This window comes from Pinus tabuliformis, chromosome 2_2 (genome assembly GCF_031772625.1).
Source record: "Pinus tabuliformis cultivar Carrire ecotype Pingquan chromosome 2_2, CPIR1, whole genome shotgun sequence".
Lineage (NCBI taxonomy): Eukaryota > Viridiplantae > Streptophyta > Pinopsida > Pinales > Pinaceae > Pinus > Pinus tabuliformis.
This window is the reverse complement of record NC_142300.1, coordinates 1,106,280,112-1,106,295,485: the sequence shown is the minus strand read 5'-3', so window position 1 is coordinate 1,106,295,485 and position 15,374 is coordinate 1,106,280,112. Positions and strand designations below refer to the sequence as shown.

Here is a 15,374-nt window from a genome sequence, read left to right as displayed (position 1 = left end):
TTGACGCACACTATGCTCTTCAATTTCATCTCCAATTCCATCCTTCCTGGATGAACTAATCATAGGATAAGTTGTAGTTGTTGTCGTGGCTGTAGCCAGGATAGCCTATGCCTCCTTACTCCTCTCTTTCCTACCCTTCTTCTGAGCTTCTCTTGCCTAATTGAGGTAATTGTTCACTAACAATGCATCACATATTTGCTTCCACAATGCCTGGTGCTCTTCAAACAAATTCATTATCACCCTAAGAATTAAATTCTCTACAAAGATATTCATGGCAATATGATTATCAAAACAAACAGGAAAATAGATATTAAATCAAGATATTCATTGATCTAGAAAAGAATGGATGTGAAGGGTCCAACCAGAACTAGAGTGATTTTACCTTGCATTTTTACGAAGTTTGTTTTGCAAGAATATAATTTCTCCTTCTAATTCATCTTTTGGTGCCATATCTAAAACTTCTATATTCCCCACCTCAGAAAGTTGCTTCCATTGAGAATATTTTGATATCATTTCAGTATTGGATAAGATAGAAGCAACGATTTCTTTCTTGGCATATGGTATTCCACAAATTCAATTTTCTATGGTGTTTGGCCCCTATACTACTAGTGTAACCCCTTATTGTTATTAGTACAACCCCCTTATTATATTGATGTACCCATGTAGTGCCCATATTGTTACTATTGTGCCCCATAGAAGCCCACTATTGTTATTATTGCGCCCTTACATTATTATTGTTATGTCGGCTCTGATTATATTATGACCGCTTAGACTCCTATATATAGAGGAGGTCTTTTCATTTGTATCATCCAAAAATTATTCATTTGTGTAATGTAAAGGAGGTTGCCTCAAAGAGGCTAAATTCTAAGGCGTTAAACTATCTTTTCTATCTTTTTGTGAGCTGGTTTCATAACATTTGGTATCAGAGCTTTGGATTCTAGGGTTTCGCTGCTCCAAATAGGTCATCGTGGCATTTTTCACTATAACTTTTTTTTTTTCTTCGACATTTCAGAAGAGATAAAAAACCCATTTGAGAAGAAATCGCACTGAACCTTGGATCTTAATTTCAAATATTTTTGCACTATATTTGCAGAGATATGATCTGAGGAAGTTGGTTTTTTTGCAGAATCCTGAATTACATTCCAAACAGGTGACCTGGCGAAAATCGTCATAACTTTCTCTCTGAGCATCAGATTGAAATTTTGTAAGAATTTACAGAAAGAGGACAGAATTTAGTTTCCTATATATATTTTTCATAGCCAAAGGTCGAAACAGTGACACGTGGCATGTCATACAATTTCGGTCTACTGAACTAGTCTATAATCAGGTCACTATGGGAGGTTTGGCATAACTCTTCCTTGGAGAACCCAATTTGGATCAGACTGGTGGCATTGAAAAGAGGATGCAGAGGGCTACTTTAGGTTGCAATTTCAGAACTTAAAGATCCAAAAGTATAGAGTTAAAGTCATTTCAAGATCGAGCTCCTAAAATCAAGAAAAAACAAGATGAGGAAGTTTGATGGCAAGGATCCGGTAAATTGGATATTTTAGATGGAGCAATATTTTGATCTACATGGTGTACCACTATTAAAAAAGGTATGTATTGCATCTTCATATTTGGAACCGAATCAATTTTTATGGTATAAAGGGCTTTGTTCTAATAAACAACTTGTTACATGGTCAATTTTCACGGAGGAAATGATAGCACATTATGAGGATACAAAGAGCAACACCTTCTTTAGAGCAACACCACAACAATTGGAAAGAGTTAAAGGGCTTTGTTACATATTGGAAAGTAAAATTATGGCAACAAGGATGTCTACCCCTCACAACTATAAAGATGGAAGTGTTGTTTCTCCTAGCCTTCCACAACCTACAAGGGTTACACCACAACAATTGGAAGAAAAAAGAGAAAAAGGGATTTGTTACAATTGTGATAGAAAATGCACTAAAGGTCATAAGTGTGCCGAGAAGAAATTATTTTACATAGAGTATGAAGAGGAGGAAGAAAAGGATCAAGAAACATCAAAAGAAGAGGATATACGCTAGGACCCAACCCGAGAGAAAGAAGAAATGAATCAGACCATATCTTGTAAAGCATTGGCAAGAATTACCACTCAAACTCTCAAGATAGAAGGAAATATCAAGAAGAAAAAGGTGCAATAAGTGAAGATCACATCGAGAAAGAAGAAATGAATCCAACCATATCTTGTAATTCATTGGTCAGAATTACCACTCCTCAAACTATCAAGATAGAAGGGCATATCAAGAAGAAAAATGTTCAAGAAGTGAAAGATCACATCGAGCATCAAGAAATGAATCCAACCATATCTTATAAAGGATTGGAAGAAATTACCACTCCTCAAAGTCTAATGATAGAAGGATATATCAAGAAGAAAAAGGTTCAAGCAGTGAAAGATCACATCGAGCATCAACGACAAGTTCTCCAACTTTTAAAGGATAACACCACTTTGGTGCAAAATCGAATGAAACAATAGGTAGATCAACATCGTAGTGAAAAATGTTTTGATGTAGGTGATTGGGTATTTTTATTGCTACATCTCAAGTAAGCTATTTATGAGAAGGAAATGTTGGCAATACTATATGCACTTAAGAAATGGTGACCTTACCGAATGGGAAGACACTTCAAGGTAAAAATGGATCATGATATTCTTAAATACTTTTTAGAACAACTATTACCTTTAGAAGAACAAAAAAAATGGGTCACAAATATGTTGGGTTATGACTTTGACATCATCTATAGAAAAGGGACGCAAAATTTTGTCGCAGATGCACTCTCAAGAAAGGATGAGGATGTGGAAACATTGTTTTGTGCTATTTCTATTATCGATCCAGATTGGATAAATGAAGCAAGGGATGAATGGAAGAAGGACGAAGAAGTATGGCCACTCATTCAAAAGTTGTAGAAGATCCCTATTCAAACAATATTGCCAAAACTTGAAGAGGAAGGAAAAATAATATTGGAACCTGGAGCAGTCACAGAAACAAGAAGCCGACAGCTACGAAATCAATCAATTTCAGAGTATCTCATCAAGTGGAAGAACTTACCCGCTGAAGATTCCACATGGGAGGACAAGAATTTTATACAGAAGCATCAAGAACTACTCAAGTGTTGAGGACAACACTTTTTGAAGGAGAGAGGCATGTTAGGCCCCTATACTACTAGTGTAACCCCTTATTGTTATTAGTACAACCCCCTTATTATATTGATGTACCCATGTAGTGCCCATATTGTTACTATTGTGCCCCATAGAAACACAGTATTGTTATTATTGTCCCCTTACATTATTATTGTTATGTTGGCTCTAATTATATTATGACCCCTTAGACTCATATATATAGAAAGGAGGTCTTTTCATTTGTATCATCCAAGAATTATTCATTTGTGTAATGTAAAGGAGGTTGCCCCCTCGAAAAGGCTGAATTCTAAGGCGTTAAACTATCTCTTCTATCTTTTTGTGAGCTGTTTTCATAACATATGGTTACTCCATCTCCTCGTTGTTCTGCTCCAAGAAAGTCAAGATAGCAAAATTCAGTAAGCAAACATGTAAAACATGATATTGTTAAAAAAGAATGAAATGGCAGGAGAAAGAAATGCAGACTCTACTAGTGCAATACGTTCTTTGGTCTCCTTTTGAAAGGACCAAACCATTTTGAAGTTTCAATAATCTCCCCTATATGTAGGGATGCACATAGCACTTGGGTGCCTCCTTACCACATCTGCATTTTGATGATAGAAATTTCAGTGTCTCTGAAGCAATCTCTTGTTCTCCACGAATCAGTGAGAGAAAATACTAAAGACTTACATTTACATTAAAATATAGAACAATAATAATTGATGATGATGTACCAGGAAGCTACAAAATATCTAGCAAACTCAAATATAATTTAAGCATGAGTATTTTCTTACTTCATACTAGTCTCTATTAGTACACCATCCTCGTTATAGTGTTCTACTTGATCTCCTACTAAATTTAAACCAACAATATATATTTCCATTAATTCATCCAACTCTTGCCAATTTGATCATCCCTTCAAAGAAATGTCAGTACAATCTATTTCAGTATTCCCCGATTGCACAAGCACCATATGGTTAGACACCTTCAAAACATGTACTTTGAAGGAAACATGCTTTCAATTACTGTTCTTTTCAACAACAGAATTTTCGATTCCCTCTGGAACATTTAACACACAACAAAAGCTTCACTAAACATACGTATATTCATAAATCTAGATTGTGCATATGATCACCCAATGGCTATGGTGCCTTTGACACTTTGATCAAAATCCCGGATAACTTGTTATCTATCATAGAGAAGAATAAATTTATTAATTTTACCATTACCAAGGTTGATGTTATTTTTTCCTAGTAAAACATACCTTTAGCTTCAGTAGGATACCCTTTTAAATTATGCTTCGGTTTTGTTGTCATAGGCCCTGCTTGTTGTTTCATTCCCTGATTATCATCTAGATACATGGTATGTGTCAAAAAGCTATTATTCCATGCAAGATGCAGAGAGAATTGTTGGCATTGAAATTTATAGAACCCCAAGTAAATACCTAAGAAAGTTTGTAATTTATGAGTTCAACAATGATATATAGATGCTACAAACATGAACAATAAAACACAAATGATGGAAAGTAAATGAAATGTAAAAAAAAATATATCCTCTTTGATGTATATGAAAACAATATATTGCAGACAAGTTTTGGCAAGATATAAGCAACAAAAGAATTTGGTCCCAACAATCAGCATAAACCCCCACCCCCACCCCACCCCCCCACCCCCCCAAAAAAAAATATATCCAAAGAGCTAAATTTTGTTATTTTTCCATTCCTTTGTACATTAGTATTTAGTTAAAAAACCTTAAAGCAATGTCAACAATGATTCAAATGATGATAAATTGAATCAATGTCTTCAATAATTCAAATATTGATACTATGAACCATGAGATTAAGTGTGGCAAGTCCTACTTATAAAAATAGCATTGTATACATGCATCACAATGCACATCCCAACATCAAAGTATGCAACTAATAATCAGTCAACAATAGCAAGAGCCTACATAACAACCACCTACTTCAAGTTTGGGAATATTTATAGAACCCAAGTTCAGAATTATCTCAAACCCAAAACCTATGAGGAAACATGCCACAATATACTTCAATAATACATGTTAAAATGTCACATTATGGCATTTTTTCTAAATCCTAACTATTCCCAAAATCCTTAACATAAACTAGTTTTAAGGAAAAGATGACAAACAACTTCTAAGAGTGAAGAGATTAATTAAAAAGAAGAATAAAGAGGACAAAAAATGAAGAAACTACATATTATACAAATCCCCAAACGGAAAACCTATTCACACTTTGCAGCATCCAAAGTTTATACCCACAAGCTAAATCTAACCAAATAGTTGCAGGTCCTCCTTGACATGACCATTCAGCGTGCATCCCACTCTTATTTAATTCCATGAAACAACATCTTGAGAAAACATTCTGTGCAAATAAAAGTGCCTTCTCTATTTCCCCTAGGATTCAAAATGTTGTAAGGATCAACATGCCGCATCCCTTTCAGGCAAAAAGGTAATGCAAATTGGCCATCCCTTTTAAGAAAAAAAGAATCAACACTCATAAATTTCACTTTATATCCACTCCATGATGATATACAAAACTAAATGACAACCTTCCCACAAACTTCTTTGTCTCACATATATAGGGACAGGAACAAGGTAGTTGATGGTCTTTCTAAAAGGAATTGGGGCTAGGGCAGGGTGTTTGAACCATTTCAGTTTCTCAACATGGGCATACAAATGATTTCATTCATGAACCTTCCCACACACTTCTTTGTCTCACATATACAGGGATAAGAACAAGGTAGTTGATGGACTTTCAAAAAGGAATTGGGGTTGGAGAAGGGTGTTTGAACTATTTTAGTTTTTTAGCGTGGGCATACAAATGATTTCATTCATTCATGAACCTTAGCTATAAAATTATCTACAGAAAGATACTCTCACTTCTAAAATGATGTATTTTTTTTTTAAAGCCATGAAAAGTTTTTTTTGTTGTTGTTGATATAGCTCATAGATTCTGTGATAGTCGATAGTTTTCAGAGCCTGCTTTTGAAATTTATATATAATATATGTCCTTTTAATTCAAGAAACAAATTTTTATTTTTTTAATTAGCTCACTGATATGTAAGCCATGTATGAAAATCTGTCATGAGCTAAATGTGAGACCTCTCACCCAAAGTTAGGGTGGTTACAAATTCAACTCTCTTGATCCCCTAGAAATTAAGTACTGTATATAGGGCCACTGGTTTACCAAATTTACCATCCATGGATCATGGAAAAGTACTTGAAAGGTTTTCCACGAGGTGTTCTACTAAGAAAAATAATACTCATAAGGTTTCTTTGGAAAAGAAAAAAAATATGTGGATATATATCTAGATAGGTAGATAGGTAGGTAGGTAGGTAGATAGATAACATTTTTTTGTAGCCCCAATGTTTAGTTCAAGTGATTTTGCATGCCATGCCAAAGCCATAATGACCACAAAGATCACAAGGTATAATCCACTTGGGTCCCTTGAGGGTTGGAACATGTCTACCAATAGCAGAGCACCATTCAAAAAATGTGAAGAAATTGTTGGAGGGTTTCCCCAAGGAAGTTGTATATGGAAAAATGATATTATCATCGTTTATATCAATACTTAAAGAAGAGATTTATCAAAAAAATCAAGGGGGAAATAACACTCTATCGTTCTCTTAATTAGGCTTATATTGGAGAACCTAGAGAGAATGTTGCATATGCTTGGAACTTGTTATTACATTTGGGAGTGTCAAAGCTTCTACTTATTGATGCTTGTCCTATCTTTTGATAATACAGCTAGTATAGATCCAATGCTTTGGTGAGATATTACTAACATAGTCCCAAGTGGCTCTTTATGGGGAGAGGATGAAATGTACAATTCCCTCCATCTATGGATTAATGTCACATATGGAGCATTTCTTAGCTTGTATTCATCTGTAGTACAACTACAATCTATTTGAGAGTTCTCGCATATTTTGAAGGAATTCCAGAGTCTAGTTCTCATCATCAAGATCCTGAATTGCAACTAATAGAATGCAATGTTACAACCTATTTTCATTATGCATTTAAAAAACATGGTTGCAAAGTTTTCATAAGACTCATTCCTTTGAAAATATTTGAAAGGGATTTTCCAAAGAAACAAACAATAGTTTTTACACACACACACATATGTGTGTGTGTGTGTGTGTGTGTGTGTGTATGTATAGATACACACACACACACACACACACACACACACACACACACACACACACACACACACACACACACACACACACACACACACACACACACACACACACACACACACATATATATATCTATGTGTGTGTGTGTATATATATATATATATATATATATATATATATATATATATATATATATATATATATATATATATATATATTGCAAATAGTATAACAATGGAACATTGTTTGTCTTTTCTGCAACCCTCTCTGTTGTAATCTGAATATTAAGTGTTTGACTCCTAACAAAAATACAATATATGAATTTCGATCATATCAAGCAATCAATTGCAAGTGAAAACTACTGCAATATCTCTTTCCATTAGTTATTTTGCATTGGATGTTTCTTATTGACTGAAACTGTGCGCTAATTTTAATTTTATTTTGCAGTGAAAAACACAAATTGAAGACTGAAACTATAAAGTAGAAATATCAATTGGTAAATGGGTTTGAATTTTGAAACATATTGGTTTTGGGATCTCTGAGCTCGATCCTCATCTCTTCGTTCAATCCAAAATGAAGAGCATAGCATGGGAAAGAAGTAAAATGGCATCTCATCTCTTTGTTCAATACAAAATGAAGAGCATACCACGGGACAAAATAAAATGGAATTTAGAAAGATTATTATTTCTCCTTAACTAGAAGCAGTGGTCAGGGTTAAAATGATTCTCATGTATGATATTATTACAATTTGTGGCAGGTGAATATTTAGACAATATTTTCCCTAGGTCCATACGAGCCATACTTGGGAGTGCTTGCCACTCATAGTCTTGCAACTATGATCTCCTGTCCGTAGATAGTTAGCCCGAGTACTTGCCAATGATAGTCTGGAAATTATGATCTCGACTGTCCATAGATATTTAGCCTTCACTTCTAACAGTAAAGGCTTTTTTCTTCCACATTTATCACATTGTAATGTGGAAGTGCCTTTTCTTTATTCCAAATTTCATTGTCTACTTGGAACTTATTTTTGTTTTGCAACATTTTATACTAGTATATTGATGAGCTAGCTTTTTGCAGGTAAAATTCAGGACATCAGACCATAATACATACCAGGCCATATCCCATGTGATGCAGTGTGGTGACATCCTTATCAAAAAAAGGAATTTGTTTATGTACATTGGATCTAATCCAACAAATTCTAATGCTACTTTCACCCATGACAACGATTTCCAGAATTCCCTGATGAGAAGGACGTGAGAGTTGTAAATCAATGAGATGCAGATATTCTCTATCTATGGAAAAAGGTAGTATATTGATGATAATCCCCCCCATAAATGTGGGATTGATCCACCTAACTACACTTTTTATTCACTTATTTATCAAATTGATCAAGTTTGGAACCAGACAATCTTTCAATTCAAAACTACTTATTTTGTTAAGCTTCAATCTCTTAATATAAGTTTTGTTATAACTTTTCCCCTTGAATATTAGGAAAGGAAAGGGATTACATGAAATATCTTGCGGTATTAGTATATAATTACATGAACTATCTTCTAGTGTTAGTATATGTTTTCTTTTCAGTCTGGTGTATTTTTGGACTTTGAGGCAAAAGCCAATATCTAGTGATTCTTCTGCTTTATTTTGTAGTATAAAAGATCTAAGGAGGGCTCCATTGAAAAGTTGGTATCACAGAGATAGAGGGTGGACTTGATGACACATCATATGCATATTTACAAAAGCATGAATCCCATTGGAAAGATTTTGTTGGGATCTGCAAGGGGTCCTAATATGTTGAACATTGTATGACCAACAAGTCAACCTTTAGTAGATGATTGGGACTGTCTCAAAGCAATGGTGATTTTCTAATCCTATGATCCTACTTTACTTTTTATTTGCTGATGTGTGTAAATGCTATTGTTTCATAGTTGGGGATCTATGAACCCAACTCTGTAGATATGAAACCTAAGTGTGCATTTGCATTAACTTCATACAAATGCCCATTTTGTTAACCTTGCATTTCTCCGATGATGATCATGTTGTAATCCTCTGATTATACTATCGTTGTCTATGAATGGTTAGCCATATTGAAAAATTACACTAATTAAAGCATATCATTCTCCTTATAAGATCTGACTCTCAAAGTTCTAAACATAAGCATATTTTTATTGCTGTCGCGTGCGCACATTTGAAAACCATTGTGGATCTTTGTCGTAGTATGGCATGAAACACATCCGTTCTCTTGCAAATATGTGTAGAGAAGGAGTCACTGAGAATACCATGACTGTGGTATCTGCAGAGGCATGTAATCAAATGCCATCTAGGTTTAGGGATTCACTTCATAGAGGTTTCAATGCTTGATGATTTCAGTTCTTCATAGTCACAAAGAACTAGGTGACTACCATGGCCTCTTTCAATTTAAAGAACAATGCAAGTTTTACAAAGGGATATATAAGCATAAACACCTATTTGTTATTAATGTTCTTTCCAACATTCACCCTATTATGTTAGTGAACAGTTCCATAATATACAGTAATCCTTATATAAAAACAAAGGATCGACATATTGGATAATAATGTCTATGGTTTGAAAAATTCCAATCATAATTTTGTTAATCTATTTAGATTAGAGTAATAAGGCTTTAAAAAAGTCTCTTTGCAAAACTCCATAACAGTATAGTGGGGAGAGTATTCATTATACTTATGTAACTCAATCTACTTAGATTGAAGTATCAAGGAAATAGTTGCAGACTTGACAATCAAAACTCGAAAAGGTGTGGAAATAGGCATGTTATCAATAACTAAAATTGTCCAAAATTTCAAATTTCAGGTTGCCTATAGTGAGTTAAATTCTTGTCAGTCCCAAGTTGATGGCAAGCAAAAACTGGGCTAGTTACTATTAGAATCTCAAATCCTAGGTGTTATATTTTTACCTTGTTTTCTCAGTAGTTGATTCTCCTTCCTCATAGTGTAGTTGTAACAACAAATCCATGCCTCGATATATGTTTGCAACATTGATAACAAATGAAGCTAGGCATAACAATACTTTTCTTTGGGAGGAGTGTTGTTGTTATGTAGATAAGTTTGTAGGGGGTGGAAGGAAGCATGCATGCATGCACCATCATTAGTTAATTTCCTATTTTAGATTTAGAGAAGGCCCAATTATCTATGAGAAAAGTGCATGTTGTAGGGCATGGATCCCAAGAAGGTCATGCATTAATTAGTCTTAAGTTCAGAGGCTCAGTGCATGTATGCAATGACCTAGTGCTCTCGAGTTGAGAACACTATTTCTGGAAGCGTTATCCATGCATGAGGGTGGACTCAACATCATCACCTAGGGTTAGGGTTAGGTTTTAACACCATCACCTAGGGTGCATCATTAGATGTATTTAGCATCCCCCATCCACCCAACTGAGGGAAATTACCCTTGACCTCTTCCTCTAATGCCATAAATTTAACATTTCTTTAACCTCTGTGGGAAGGTAGTCAAATGTCTTCTCTAAATCCATTTTCAACATTTGTTTCCTAGGATCGGGTTCTATAACATCAATTTGGATGCATTAGGGGAATTTTGAGGTCTAAAATGGGCCTCGTAAGAAATATGTACAACCATAATAAACTCTATAAGAACCAACAGTATTCAGGATGATGATTCCAACCATGGGGGATGATTCACCATTTTTGGAGTAAAAAGTAAAAAGATTAAAAATAATAAAATAATAAAACTATTTTTTCAACTCGTATTTTCAACTTATCTCCCTAAGGTTTTACTCAAATTTCAAGCGAGAGTACTCGTTGGATGAAAAATTTAATTTCTCATCCAAGGAGTACCCCTATTGCATACTTTCGATGGACCCTGCTACATGAAAAAACGTTATTGCAATCACATTTTTTCATGTATTTCTCATGTCTCACGTAGTATGATCTATCTAAAGTATGAAACATAGGTATTCCTTGGATGATGAATCAAATTTTTCTTCCAACAAGTGATGCCACTCGAAATTTGAGTAAACCCATAGGGAGATAAGTTGAAAATACTAGTTGAAAAAATAGTTTTTCTTTTTCCCTCTAATTTGATGATGTAATCTAATATTATTTTATTATTTCCACTATTATTATATAATTTCCTTAGGAGGCCCATTTTAGACCTCAAAATTATCCTAATGTTAGGCATTTTAATTATGGCTTCATTTATAATTTTGTGGTTTTTCAAGTTTTTATTTTTTATTATATCTATTATGTAGCTTGGGCTTATTAGGAGATAGTATATTCTTTGTATTCCTCTAGTTAATAATCGATTGGACATGAGTCCCATTGATCTATCTTTTGGTCATTTGTGGATAGTAGTGAAATTCTGCATTGATTTTGAAAATTTGATGACTTAGAATTTTAACATAAAATCTGCACAAGTTGAAAATGACAAGATCAATAAAAAGTATCTCAGATTAGCTCTAGATCACCTTCAACATTTTTCATTGAAAAACCCTAAGATTTATCAAAATTAGTTACACACTACACACTTCTCTTGTATAAAACCATTGTCCTTCATGTTCACACCTTAATAGGCAACTGGGGCTTGGGGCTACACTCATCTCCAAATTTTTAAATATGAATAAGGACAACCAAATACCCTAGGCCACATATGTATGTAGAGCCTTGAAGGATTTTTTCAGCATTATCAATCATCCAAGAATGAGAGCAAACAACCAGAGTCCTATGTTCCCACTTGTTACCATTCAAAATTTGAAGGTTTTTATTTCTAATTGATTGAAAAAAGTACATTTAACAAGCCTTGTACGTGATGCATCTCTTGGGTTAAGATTTTGTTATATAGGGCATATTAGAGAAATATTCTTGTTTTAAATGACTTGTTAGATTCCAAACTTTTTTCCACCATCAAACACTTTGCCCAACCATTATTTACTACATAACATTCTAGAACAAACTTGATCAAAACTAACATATCGCTTGACAATGAAAATATTAAATGAAATATAACATAAATGGACAATAGGCAAGAAAAGTGATGTGGATAGAGAGAAGTAGCTAGCAAATAAGGAGAAATGATGATTTCCCCAAGGTGAATTAAGAAGTGAAGAAAAAATGAATTCCAAAGTCATTGATTTTGACCCTTATTATGATGTGGATGATGAGAGTCATGGTAAAAATATTAATAAGAGGGTTGATGAATACTATGGAAAACATGTCCTGAGATCCTTGTCTTGATAGGGATCCATACTAGTTTCGACTCTTGAAGAGCGCAGTATAGACTGCCCTTTTGATCTCATAGCTCGATTTTCATAGGTACCTAAGGGTTTGCAAACATTTATGTCAAGAGTGGATGAATTATAAAGTTCAAATTCAGATAAGTGCTTCGAGAGATCGATTTTATTTCAAATTGGTTAATAACCATCAAATCTTCCAGACACAGAATTTCAATAAGAGAAATGGCGTCAGATAGAAACTTACCATTGCGAGAAATGAATGCAGTGGAAATTTCTTTTCCAAGGCTTTGCGAGTCGGTGGGCTCCAAGATTTTTTTCCCTCTTCCATAGATTTATCAACGACCTTTGTTGTAGTAGCCTCAAAGGGGTTTTTGTTGCCTGTGCTTAGGAAAATGTTCGATTCATAAAGGGATGTCCAAAAATGAAGCTTTCTCATTAGCTACTCAAGTCTAGAATTTCTGGAACACCTCTATCCATGTCTTTCATTGCCTTAGAGGAGAATGTGAATGACTGCCAAGCTTTAGAGACAACCTACAAAGATAGGGGCGCTTTTTGGGTGATGGTGGAAGGAAAAGCCATGGTTGAACCTTATGTGGGTGTAAGGTTCCATAGAAAAATCAAGGAGCCACACAAGATCTAGTTAGTTGTCCGTTCCCCTACACAAAACCTCAACAATCATCCTATCTCTGTCAAACTGAAAGGGAAAAACAATGTTGGTGTAAGATCCATTTGGAGCCTCAGACACATTGGAAGAGCCCCTTTGGGCTTCATTGAGAGTCTTAGCCACATTGACCAAATCCTGAACACAGGTCATTTTCTTAAAGCATGAGCTGTGATACCTATAAAAACTTAAACTTAAAACTATTGACTTATGAGGACTAGCTATCGCAGGAACCTCAAACATAGAGGAAATGTTCATGATTTTTTAACAGGCTACCAAAGGAAATAATCATCGAGATATAGTGTCAGTGGAAGAATAACAGAGTTACAGGAACTCGTGGCAAAACCCTAGTCTCCATTGCTAAAACCTCCTCCAGAGTTCAAAAATCCCTTTTTCGAATTAACCATAACTTGTTCTTCCATTCTTGAAGGTTCCTTGAGGGTTTTTTCTTCCATTCTTGAAAGCTCCTTGAAAGCTCCTTGAGGGTTTGAACAAAAATGGCACCACCCACCTCCAAATTTTATTTGGTGGCATGGTATGTGGGCCTTTGAGTAAAAAAAACAATCGTAAATTGCCATTGTATATATTAAAAATGGTTGAAAAAAAAATATGAAATTAAATGAATGTCTTAAAAACTCATTCGTGTAGTGGTGATTTAATGGAATTGAATTACTTTTAAATGTTTCAGATTTTTTTTTCTAATATGTTATTAGACATTTCTCTTCTTTCTAGACAATTTCAACCTTTTTAAAGGGGAAGAGGTGAGAGTCTCTTGTAGTAGTGGTTCAATAGAATGGAATCATCTTTAAATTCTTTGGAGACCTTTTGCCAAGATGTTTTCATACATTTCCCCTCCTTCTAAACAGTTTCACCCCTTTCAAAGGGGGAAGAGGCGATAGTCTCTTTTTGCTCTTTCTCAAAAGGTGTGAAAGGGACTAGGGTGACATGCTTCAAAATGTCACATTCTGCCATGGTTTGTGTCCAGATTTTAAGCCAGTAAGGTGGAAGGGTCTCTAAACTTGTTTAGGTGTACAATTAAAAATGAACATTTCATTGCCATTCTCGTTTTCAAATAAAATCTCAGGGGAGAGATCAGTCTTCTCTTTTAATAAATTTGATAAATATTTTACATATGGAACAGGGCATATCTTGGCTGCAAACATGGGCTATAAAGGTTGGGGTGGCATGGGACAAAAATAAAAAGGTCCCTTGACAAATGTAGATTCTCTCAATCTCCCCCCAGGATAAGGCCTTGGTGCAAAAAGGTTACATGAATCTTCAAAGGAAATTTAGGATGAATATTGTGTTCACAAGATGAGGTTTCATGAATAAGAGATGGAAAAGGATATTTTTGGGACTTTTAAGAAAAATTTAAAGTAAGATACATATGCTCATAAACCCCAAGTAGAAGCCCAAGATAAACATATGAGCTCTAGCCCTCGTCCTAAGTCATCTAATGCTACTTCTTAACAACAAGTCTATTATTGGTGTTGGTGGATAAAGAAAAAAAGGAGAAGGATGCTAATGATAGGGAAGGGAGAGTGAAGATGAGATAGAGGAGATAGACTTGAAAAATACTAAAAAAGAGGAGGAATCACAAGTGGAACCCAAAGATACTTCTAACCAATATCTTTCCTCTACCTAGAGTACCTCTATCACATCTCCTTCTTCATCCCTTGCAATTTTTCTCAGTACTACTTATATTAAAGCTTCCTCAATTATTGTGATATCCCAATCAACATAAATGTACATGCCTAGTGTTAACCCTTCTTCCAGTGTATTAATTACCTTATAAGTTCCCTTTTTATATTCCCCTTCTATTACAATTCCATCCCCTAGTATCTTGGCTACCTTTTTGTCTACTACTGATATCATGATCATCATGATAGTTGTTGAAGCCCAAGTTTCTACCTCGTGTACATTGTAATCATTTCAGCCTTGAGATTCTTTTGCTAATTTTGTTGAAATAAAATCATAGGATAAATGGATTCAAGATAATCTACCACCTTTGGTAACTAATGAGGCAACTGGTGAAAGGATTCTAGCCACCATGAATCTAGAGATAGGGATCCTTTCCCTATTGGCTTTTGATCATAAGTGGACATGTTACATTAAAAAATGAAAAAGTCGAACAATGATTTATATTTTGAAAGGATTATCGATAGAGCTAATGATAAAGATTTAAAGGACCATAA

The 15,374-nt window shown here is 34.6% G+C and overlaps 1 pseudogene; it reads left to right on the top strand.

Annotated features, from left to right (window-relative positions):
* The window catches only part of LOC149197260 (vacuolar-processing enzyme-like), a 28,553-nt pseudogene extending 18,898 nt beyond the window's left edge, over positions 1-9,655 (top strand).
* The last annotated feature ends 5,719 nt before the right edge of the window (positions 9,656-15,374 follow it).